Source organism: Ursus maritimus, assembly GCF_017311325.1.
Source record: "Ursus maritimus isolate PB19 chromosome X unlocalized genomic scaffold, ASM1731132v1 scaffold_X1, whole genome shotgun sequence".
In the NCBI taxonomy this organism is placed as follows: Eukaryota; Metazoa; Chordata; class Mammalia; order Carnivora; family Ursidae; genus Ursus; species Ursus maritimus.
In genome coordinates this window covers 2,032,112-2,042,121 of record NW_024423319.1, presented here as the reverse complement: position 1 = coordinate 2,042,121, position 10,010 = coordinate 2,032,112, and the positions used below count along the sequence as shown (strand labels likewise).

General features: G+C 64.0%; 1 protein-coding gene across 1 annotated transcript in view; it reads left to right on the top strand.

Annotated features, from left to right (window-relative positions):
* Positions 1–10,010, top strand: part of PLXNB3 (plexin B3) — an 87,246-nt gene that overhangs the window by 13,311 nt on the left and 63,925 nt on the right. The window lies entirely within an intron of this gene.

The window sequence follows — 10,010 nt, the reverse complement described above, 5'->3', positions numbered from 1 at the left end:
AGGAACATGGCACCCCCAGTCTCTGCCCTAGGTTTGCAGTCTGGTGGGAGACGTGGGCACTGAACAATGGTACCCATTCTGGGAGGAGTGGCCTGGTGGAGACAGGGGTCAGGGTTGTCCTGAGTTGGGCCCGGCCTGACCCCCACCCTCCACCCACAGTTCCGCCCCTCCAAGGCCCAGCAGGAGATCCCAGTGCCCATCTACGTCACCCGGGGCAAGGGTCAGCGGCTGGACAATGCGCACACTCTCTATGGTGAGCTTGGGGGCGGCAGGGCAGGTAGGACAGGGCGTGTGGCAGAGGGGAGGTGCCTCAGCGCCCTGCCTGACCTTCCCTAGTGACCCTGTACGACTGCGCCGTGGGCCACCCCGACTGCAGCCACTGCCAGGCCGCCAATGGGAGCCTGGGCTGTGTGTGGTGCAGCCACGGCCAGCCTACCTGTCGCTATGGTCCTCTGTGCCCCCCCGGGGCCGTGGAGCTGCTGTGTCCCACTCCCAGCATTGACACAGTGAGCTGGCCACTCCCTCATGGCTGGCTTTCACTTCACTCCATACACACTTTGCCCCCCCCACCCTGTCCAACTCTACCTAAAGTGAGACAGCCTACTTAGGCCCCCCCAAGCCCAGGTTCTGGCCCACATCTCAGGCTGGTGGCTGATTTGGTGCGCCCACTACAAGAGTGGATGTGGGTTTGGGAGACTCCATCATGATCCTTCCCTGCTGCAGATCGAGCCACTGACTGGGCCCCCTGAGGGTGGCTTGGCCCTCACCATCTGGGGCTCCGACCTGGGCAGGGACTTTGCTGAGGTTCAAGATGCCGTGAAGGTGGCCGGCCGCCCCTGCAACCCTGAGCCCTCTCTCACTTACCTCTGCCGGTGGGGGCATCCGAGCTGCCAGGGGCTGAGGGATGCCCTCCCAGGGAAGTCCTCAGAGAATGGCTACCCAGAGACAAGGGAGCTTACCGGCAAAAGTGCGGGCAGATTAAAGCCAAAAAGGAAGACAAGCCAGGGGAGGGAAGAAGAATTAAAGAAGCTGGCGAGAGGGTGGGGGTGAGGGGGTTCTGGGCCGAGTGTGGCTGGCAGGTGGCGCCATAGGCTCACGAAAGAGACGGGCCTGGTCACGGGGCAGCCCCTGAGCAGCTCCTGGGCTCCATTCCCCCAAGTTGTGTGCGTGATCCACCACTTCTTGCGTACCACAGGGCCCAATCAAGTAGCCATTAAAATTACGGCCTGCACCTTGAGCATTTTCAACCCAACTTTCACCTACCAGGTCGGGTGCCCACCAGGGTGGTCCCCATGCAGGTATAGTAGGAGGGGAGGGCAGGGGAAACCCTGGTGAGGATTTCAAAGTTGGCCTAGGGGTAGCAGGAGAGCTGCCACAGGTACAGGAGGAAAACCATGTGATCTGAGAGTGATCATCACGGCCGAGTGGAGGATGGACTAGGGGCAGCAGAGCGACCGTGGAAGGGCGGGAGGAGGGCGGTGGAGGCAGCCAGTGCGGCTGAGGCTGGCAAGGGACGGGAGACTGGAAACAGGGGCGCTGCCTCAGGCACTGGCACGGCCAGGGAAGCAGTGGGAGGCAGGGGCAAGGTAGCATCAATCCTGCAGCACCCCAAGTTGGCAGGATCTCAGGGTTTAGAGCTCAGGGCCTACAGGAGGTGTAAACCGTGACGAGGAGGGAGGAGGCGTCCTGAGGAGCAGAGAGGGAGGCAGTGAGGAGAGAAGGCCCCCTCGCAGGGCAGAGGAGAGCTGTGAGGAGCTTCCGGGAGGAAGGTGTGGTCTCTGGCCCATGGGATCAGAAACCATTTTTCACTGGAGGCACCGGAACTAGGTGATAAGTGCCAGACTGCTCTGTCCCTCAGGGACCCCATCCTGCTGAGCCTGAGTCCCCGGTGGGGCCCCCCCGGAAGGCGGTGCCCCCTCACTATAGGGCAGCACCTCCAGACAGGGAGGCAACATCCGGAGTGCCTTTGTGGGTGGACAGCCCTGTCCCCTATGTGAGTATCTCTCCTCCGGTCCCAAGCTGCTGGCTGGCCAGCTGGGGGAGGCCGCCCCCTGTGGGCCTCGTTATCCTCGTGTACGGGGGCGAAGTGGACTCGAAGGCCCCATCCAAGTCCGAGAGAAATGGTCCCTGTGCCCGCCCCTACTGGTCCTTGCCCTCGTGGAGGGAGGCAGCGTGGGTCCCTGGTGTGGTAGCCAGGCCCAGGCTAGAGCCCAAGATGCCAGACCCCTCCCCACCCCGCAGCCGGGAGCCGGTGTGTCCTGAGGCCATTGTGTGCCACACCATGTCCCAGGCCAGCCCTGGAGAAGCTGTGGTTCGGGTGGTCTTCGGCCACGCCCAGCGCACGCTGCTCGGCAGCCCCTTCCGGTACACTGCCAACCCCCAGCTGGTGGAGGCGGGGCCCAGTGTCAGCTTCCGGGGGTGAGGACCTAGGCCGCTCCGGGCGGCCCGTGCTCCCGGCTGGGGAGGGGGGCTGGGCCCGGCTGCCTGCTACCCCCGCCGCGGCTCACCGCTATCCCGACGCAGGGGCGGGCGGCTGATCCGGGTCAGGGGCACGGGCCTGGACGTGGTGCGGCAGCCCCTGCTGTCTGTGTGGCTGGAGGCCGCGGCCGACATGCGGGCGGCGGGGGCCCAGCCCCAGGACCCAACCCCGAGGAGGAGCTGTGGGGCCCCTGCCGCAGCCCCCCGGGCTTGTATCCCGCTCGAGGGGGGCTTGCTGCAGGTGAGCGCCACTGGTAGGCAGAGCCGGTCGTGCCCAGTGGGGGGCGGGGGCCCTTTGTCCCCTGGGAGCGAGCGAGGAAGCCCCAGCTCACCCCTCCTTGTCCCGGCTCCTGCTGCCTCACCCAGTGCTCCACCGTCTGTTCCGTCCAACTCGTCCAGCTCACCTGTGCACAGCCCTGCTGTGCCAGACGAAGCGCCTGACGGGTCTTCTTCACTCTAGACAACGTGCATGTAGACTTTGCCGGCGCGCCAATGGGGGCCAGGACGTGTACCAGCCCAACCCCATCTGGCCTCAGCCGTAAGGAGCCCCACCGCCCCCTACCGCCTCAAGCCGAACTTAGCGTCCTGGACGTGGAGGTGAGGGCTTCTGCGTGGCTCTGTGCAGGGACCGTGTTACACGCAGGCCCAGGTGTCCCAGCTCAGGCTGGTCTCTTCCGGGGCCTCAGCCTGGGCATCAGCTTAGGGGAGAGATGCGCGTGCGTGGCCAGGGCAATGGCCGAGTGCCTGGTGAGAAGACGCTCGCGCTCACCCACCTGTACTGTGAGCGCCCTCTAGGGCCCACAGCCATAACGGCTCCAGTACCCTGCTGCAGTTCGTGGTGAGGCGGGGCTCCCGGGCGCGGGCCGGCTGGTGAGCAGGAGGCACGGAAGGCCCGCACTCAGGAGCCCCCTGCCCGCCTCCCCCCCAGGTTCAAATGGGCAATGTGCACCTGGCCCTGGGCCCGTCCTGTATGCAGACTGAGCCCACTCTGTCTGCCTTCCCAGTGGAGGCCCAGGTGGGCCTGGGCATGGCGCTGCCGTGCTGATTGCCGCTGTCATCCTCCTCACCCTCATGTACAGGTGAGGAGGCTCTCCCAGGCATGCAGCGCCTAAAACTTCCTCTTTGCTTTTGCAAGGTGCCCCATGGCAGGCCTCAGGCAGCTGGCCATCCTGGCTTGGCGGCCTCAGGCCTGGCACAGGCTCGGACCTGTGGCTAACACTGGTCCCTGGGCTGCAGGCACAACGAGCCCTCTTGATTATCAGAGAAGGTTCTGGTGCAGCTGGAGAACCTGGAGATTGGTGTGGGCGACCAGTGCCGCAAAAGGAGTTCACAGGTGAGAGAGGCGATTGAAGGAGGGGAGGACAGAGGGCCCCACCTGGGCCCGAGCCCGCACGTCAGTGTCTCCTGGCCTGCAGACCCTGATGACCGAGATGAGGCCGACCTCAGCCTTGGCGACACAGAGGCCAGTGGGGATCCCCTTCCTGGACTACCACACACCTATGCCGAGCGAGAGTCTTCTTCCCAGGGCATGGCGGCTGCCCACTGCAGCCCGTCTTTCGAGGAGGAGCCTGGGGAAGAGGGCACGCCGTGCCAGGAGCCTCACGCAGCTCTCCAACCTGCTGAATAGCAAGCTCTTCCTCACTACGTGTGAGGAGACGCCGGGGCGGGCAGGGGGCCCAGAGCCGGGCATGGAGGTGGGAGCTGAAGCGCAGCGGGCAGACAACTGGAGTGCCAGAGACACAGGGAGGCAGGACGATGCTCGGGAGCTTCCTGAGTGCTGGCGCCCGTCCCCCCAGCTCATCCACACCCTGGAGGAGCAGCCCAGCTTCTCCCAGCGGGACCGCTGCCACGTGGCTTCTCTGCTGTCCCTGGCACTGCACGGCAAGCTGGAGTACCTGACGGACATCGTGAGGACGCTGCTGAGTGACCTGGCTGCCCATTACGTGTGCAAGAACCCCAAGCTCATGCTGCGCAGGTCGGTCTGGGCCCGACCACGGGCCCAGAAGCGAGGGTGCTGGCTCCACACTGAGCTGCACCCTTCCCCACCTCTGCCCAGTCCCGGGGTAGGCAGGGCCAGGAATGCCCAGGAGGTGGGCTAGGACAGAAGCCACTGGGAGGGAAGTAGACGGGCCTCCTTACCAGGGACGTGGGCACGAAGGGCTGACAGGTCGAAAAGCTCTGCCTTCCCTCCTTTGCCCAGCTCAGCCCAGGGACGGGGGCGGGGGTGGCCCGCAGCACCACCTCTCTGACCTGGGGCTGGCTCCCCACAGGACAGAGACCATGGTGGAGAAGCTGCTGACCAACTGGCTGTCCATCTGTCTCTATGCCTTCCTGAGGGTGAGCGGCCACCCTGGCCGATACCTCCTCCCTTCACCTCGTTTCAAGGGTGCTGCCTGTGGCCTCACTGACCTGGAGCCGAGGCTGTTTCCCAGGGGCCGTATGAGGGGGCTTGGAAAGGAAGGCTGGGTGTGAGGAGGCTGGCTGTCTTGTCCTCCCTCCATGCAACTGACTGCCCCTCCACCCCGTCGCACCCGCGTGTGCGACACCCGGCCCATCCCGGCCGGTTGCAGGAGGTGGCTGGTGAGCCCCTGTACATGCTTCTCCGAGGGCCCTTGAGTACCAAGTGGACAAGGGCCCCGTGGAGCGCCCCGTGACTGGCAAGGCGGCGAGCCCTGAATGACAGCCGCGCCTGCTGCGGGAGACGTGGAGTTCCGGCCCCCAGCGCTGATGTTGGTGGGCCCCAGAGCCACTGGGCGGCGAGGGGCTCGTACTTTCAGCGCGCTGCATTGCCGCCGTATTATTTCCAAGGCCACATTTTTGCTATATCACTTGGATCAGGGTGTTTGGAGGACCGAATACAAAGACTGCCAGTTTTCCCCCAGAGGCCATCATTTAGCATACAAGATATAAAATTTGAGAGAACACTCCACACCCGTAAAATGGGACTATCCACTGGCAGGTCTCTACGCCCCGCCACGTGCAGGGCTTCGGGTAACCAGGCTGCAAAGGCTAACCGGCTTTCCCTGGGTGTCCCCAGAGTGGCGCTCGGGCCTTGCTGGCCACCTAACCCTGTCAGATGAGGACCACGACCTCCAGTGACCCAGAAGCACTGGAAGAGACTCAACACTCTACAACATTACAAGGTGCCGAGGCGGGCCAGGGCTGGGGCGGAGCTCAGCCAGGGAAAGGGAAAGCCCAGCCACTGCTCACCTTCCCACCAGGTCCCGGATGGGTGCCACTGTCGCGGCTCATCCCCAGCTGCACACTTTGGGGGTGCTTGTGCTCCCAGAGCCTGGCCCAGGAACTTTGCCCCTTGAGGTGAGTCCTGTGGCCCCAGGCTCGAGCGGGCGGGCAGGAGTCCCAGTCCGCGCCCCGTCTGCTCGCCTGGAGTGTCCCCCACACACCTGTCGAGGGGCAAGCCCAACCTCTAGGCCGGGCCGGGGCCTGGGGTGGAGGAGGGCAGCAGGTCGTCTGGTCAGGGAGCTCTGGGACCATGGGGTGTTGGGCTGGCTCTTTTTCCCCCTGCTCTCACCGGCTCCACTTCACCCTGCCCACCGGACCCGGTGAGCAGGCTGGAAAGTCCCAGCCAGTGGTGTGGGATAGGGGCCAGGGGGTGTGAGCCTGAGCCAGACTTCTGGGCCCTCAGACATTCCCATGTTGGAAGATGGTGAGGAGGGTCGAGTCCGCCTCTGGCACCTGGTAGAAAGCCACCCGAGAGCCCAGAAGGAGCTAAAAGGCAGCGCAGCAGCCTGAGGGCGGGACGGGAGCGGGCCCGGGCCAAGAAGCGATTCGAGGGAAATCTACCTCACCCGCCTGCTCTCCATGAAGGTTGGTGTGGCTGCGGGCTGCGCCCCAGGGGAGCCACCTGGCTGGGAGGCCCACTGTGGGGGGCTCCATGACTGAGCTGGGGGGAGGGGTGGTCCTGAGAGAGGTAGAAAGTTTTGCCAGAGCCCCTGATGGGCATGGCCCTGGCCCACCTGCCTGCCCACAGCCCCCCTCCCTGCCTTCCAGGGCCGCGTGCAGAAGTTTGTGGATGACACCTTCCAGGCCATCCTCAGTGTGAGAACAGGCGTGCCCATTGCTATCAGTACCTGTTTGACTTCCTGGACGAGCTGGCAGGCGCGGCATTGAAGACCCGGAGACCTTGCACATCACAGACTAACAGGTACCTTTATAGCCCCCACCCCATGCAGATGAGATGCGGAGTCCCAGCGGGATAGGGGCATGGCCGGGGCAGGGACCCAAGCTCCCTGTGGGACTTCGGGCCTGTGCCCCCAGCTGCTGTTGCGGTTCTGGGTGAGCAGCCCTGAAGAACCCACAGCTCATCTTCTGATGCCGGGTGTCGCGTGGATGTCTTCGCCCCGTCATCGCCCAAGCCTTCATCGGCTCACCACTTTGTCTCGAGCATAAAGTGGGCAGGAGTAAGGGCAGAGCTGGCATCTGCAGCAGCCAGAGGGATGAGGGGAGGAAGGGCTTTTGGGGAAGCCACAGGAGGCTCGGGGCGGAGCCCGAGGTGGAGGCTGAGAGGGGTGGCACATAATGAGGGGCCGGGGCAGCTGGAGGAGGGGCACTGGTGGTGCATTCGGGGTGACGGGGCCGGGCTCCCCCCCGCCTCCCTGCTCAGACCCCACTCCTACCGGAGCAGGATTCCCAGTGAACAAACTGCTTTTATGCCGGAGAGATCCACCGCTACAAGCAGATGGTGGAGAGGTAGGTGCTGGGGCATCAGGGCTGGGGGGTGGGGGCTGCCCACCCCTCCACTCGTCTCCTGCCAGATGTACTTCTCGACATCCGCCAGAGCTGTCCAGCCAGCTATCAGGAGATGAACTTCGGCTCTGAGCGGAGGCTCTCTAAGGAGTGAGCATGGCCCAGGGGGCACACCCCTCCACACCTTTGAGGTGGGTGCAGGGAGCAGGGGGAGGTTTCAGGGTTAAAAGGTCAGGCTGGAGCCTCCTGCCCCTCCATGTGCGGTCCCACAGAACTACACCTCTGCTCCCCACTGCCTGGAAGCTCTCCAGAACTCTACAAGCACATCCACAGGTATTACTTGACCAGGTGAGGCCCAGGTCCTCGGGGGAGGCACGCCCCGTGGCCCAGAGGAGGAGCCCAGGAATCTCCCTGGGGATGGAAGGAGGTGTCTCGGCCAATCTGGGCCAGTGGGTGGAAGGACAGGTTGGGCAAGGCGTGGCTTCTGTCCAGATGCCTCAGGGAGGCCTGGGAGCGGCCTGCACGAGTCCCCCAAGCTGCCGCTGAGATGGACCCAGACCCCAGTGGACGGCCCTGGGCCTGAGAGACGAGGGCAGAGGCCTCAGGCACCCTCTCACTCTACCCTGGCAGATCATCAGCGCCTGGAGGAGGACCCTGTAGGTCAGAAGATACGCAGCTGGCCTGCAGTCTGCAGCAATTGCTTAGCAGCCCTGGTGGAGAACAAGGTGACTGACCTGTGAGCTTGGGCCCGGAAGGCGCCCGAGCCACGCCAGCCAGGAGAGGGAGCAAGCAGGACCTCCGCCTCAGTGCCTTGGGACCCACGGATGGAGCCAGACGGAGGAGGGCTGGCTGAGGGCGGAAGGGTTGTGGCCACCAGGGGGGCTCCCTGCCGCGCCTCTCCCACCACCTGCCCTTCTTTTTCCGTTTCCTACTGGAGCTTTCTAATTTTATAAGTAATCCTCACCTCTTCCCCCACCTGCCCCACTGTATTTATTTGCTGCTGGAGAATCACATTTGGAAATAAAATAAAAGTAATACACATCTTTTTAGAAAAAGCCCAGAAATCCCCAGCCACTTGCCTTTCCCTGTGCAGAGGTCTACTCAGTGCTCCCTTGCTTGGCCCTCCCATGGCCCCATGGCTGTGACTTCTGCCTGGAAGAAGGGGGTCATCAGGCACCCCCAGGCCTTGATTTCCTCTCTCCCTACGCCTCCCCTACCTGCCCCCATCTATGCCCACCCTGCCCTACCAATTCTTTTTCCTGGCCCAGGGACAGCAGGACCAAGTGTCTCCCATCTTGAGCTAATCACAATCACTGCCGAGTCCGTCTGCTTCTGACTCCCCTACGGTCCCCAGCTGGTCTCCCGGCTTTCACCTGTCCCCTCCGTTCCCTCCTGAGGCAGCCAGAGTGATCTTTCTAAAGAGCAAAAGTGCCCCCTCAGCCTCCGTGGGAATCTCAGCTGGAGTGCCCACGGGTTCAGGTAGGACATAGCTGCCCAAGGCCACCCGCCTCTCCACCCCCAACCACTCTGTGACCAAAGACGTCTCAGTCCATCCAGCTGTAGGCCTCACCCCAGCCAGGCCCTGCACACCACCCCAGAAGCTTACCCACCCGCCCCTTTTTGGGAGTCAACTCTTCCTGGTCCCTTGGAGTGCAGCCCCAAAGTCAGGCTCCGGAGGGCTCTGCTGACACCGGACGTCAGTGTCACCATCCTATTAGAGCTGTAGGCTTGTTTGGTCCCCACTAAGGAGGACCTGAGGACAGGACCAGGATGGATGAGTTCCCTGTGCCTCCCATAGGAGGCTGGGAGGGGAGCCACCGCGGTGTCAGTGTTAGAGTCCTGAGCAGGCAGCCTCCCGGGGTCTGACACCGTCAGGCACCTCCAGTGCAACAAGTCGTCTTCAGCTCATGCCCTGACTCATTCATCCAGAATCCCACAATGACACCATGTTCAGAGAAGGGGCTCCTGCTACAAGGGGTCAATGAGCCATGAGAAAGTGAGAACCCCAGTGAGAGGGGGCAGGGAATGGGGTACCCTTGGGAATAGGAAGGGTCATCTTTGGAAAGGCTACCACGAGGGCCAAGCAGGGAAGCCAGAAACTGTTCCAAAAGTGTTACTGGGGACGGGGTGGGGGCGGGGGTGCTCGGCCGTGAGACCAGGTTGTCCACTGGCCCCTCCAGCTGACTCCAGCTCTGGGTGTGGACTCCCGGGAGCTTGGAGTCGCTGACACGTCCCCACTCAGTGGTGGGCCCCACTGCACCCCTGGGCTCAGGGACTTAGCCTCGGGACTGGATTGCTGCATCTCGCAGGGTGTCCCCCTTGGTATGGGGCCCACCTTGGGACCATGGGGAAGTCTCCCTTGTTGCGGGGACTTAGCGTCAGGCTGGGCCGCGCCACATCACTGTGGCCCTATGCCAGCAGCCCTGGGGGCGGGGTGGGTAAGGGCGGCTGGTGAGGGCCAGGCTCTCCTGAGCCACCAGCCTGGCCTCACCGCCTCACTCCCACAACGCATACGCTACGCCCACAGCTGAGCAGCTGGGAGGCTATTTATAAGGCGGGTGAGATCCGGCGGCCGAGGAGAAACACTTAAATGCGCGGGCATGATCGATTACAGGAGCAGCCGCCTGGGGCGGGGAGCTGTGGGCCGCAGGGCTGGGATGGAGCGCCAGCGCGAGGTGGCGGCAGAGGGACAGCGGCGGCGGCGGGGACGGCGGGAGCAGCAGCAGGTAGGGCTCGGCCGGGAGGGGGTGCCGGCCCCGCGGCCGCTCTGCCTGCGGCTCACCCCACCCGCAGCTCGCCCAGGCCTCCTGCGGAGCCACGATCCT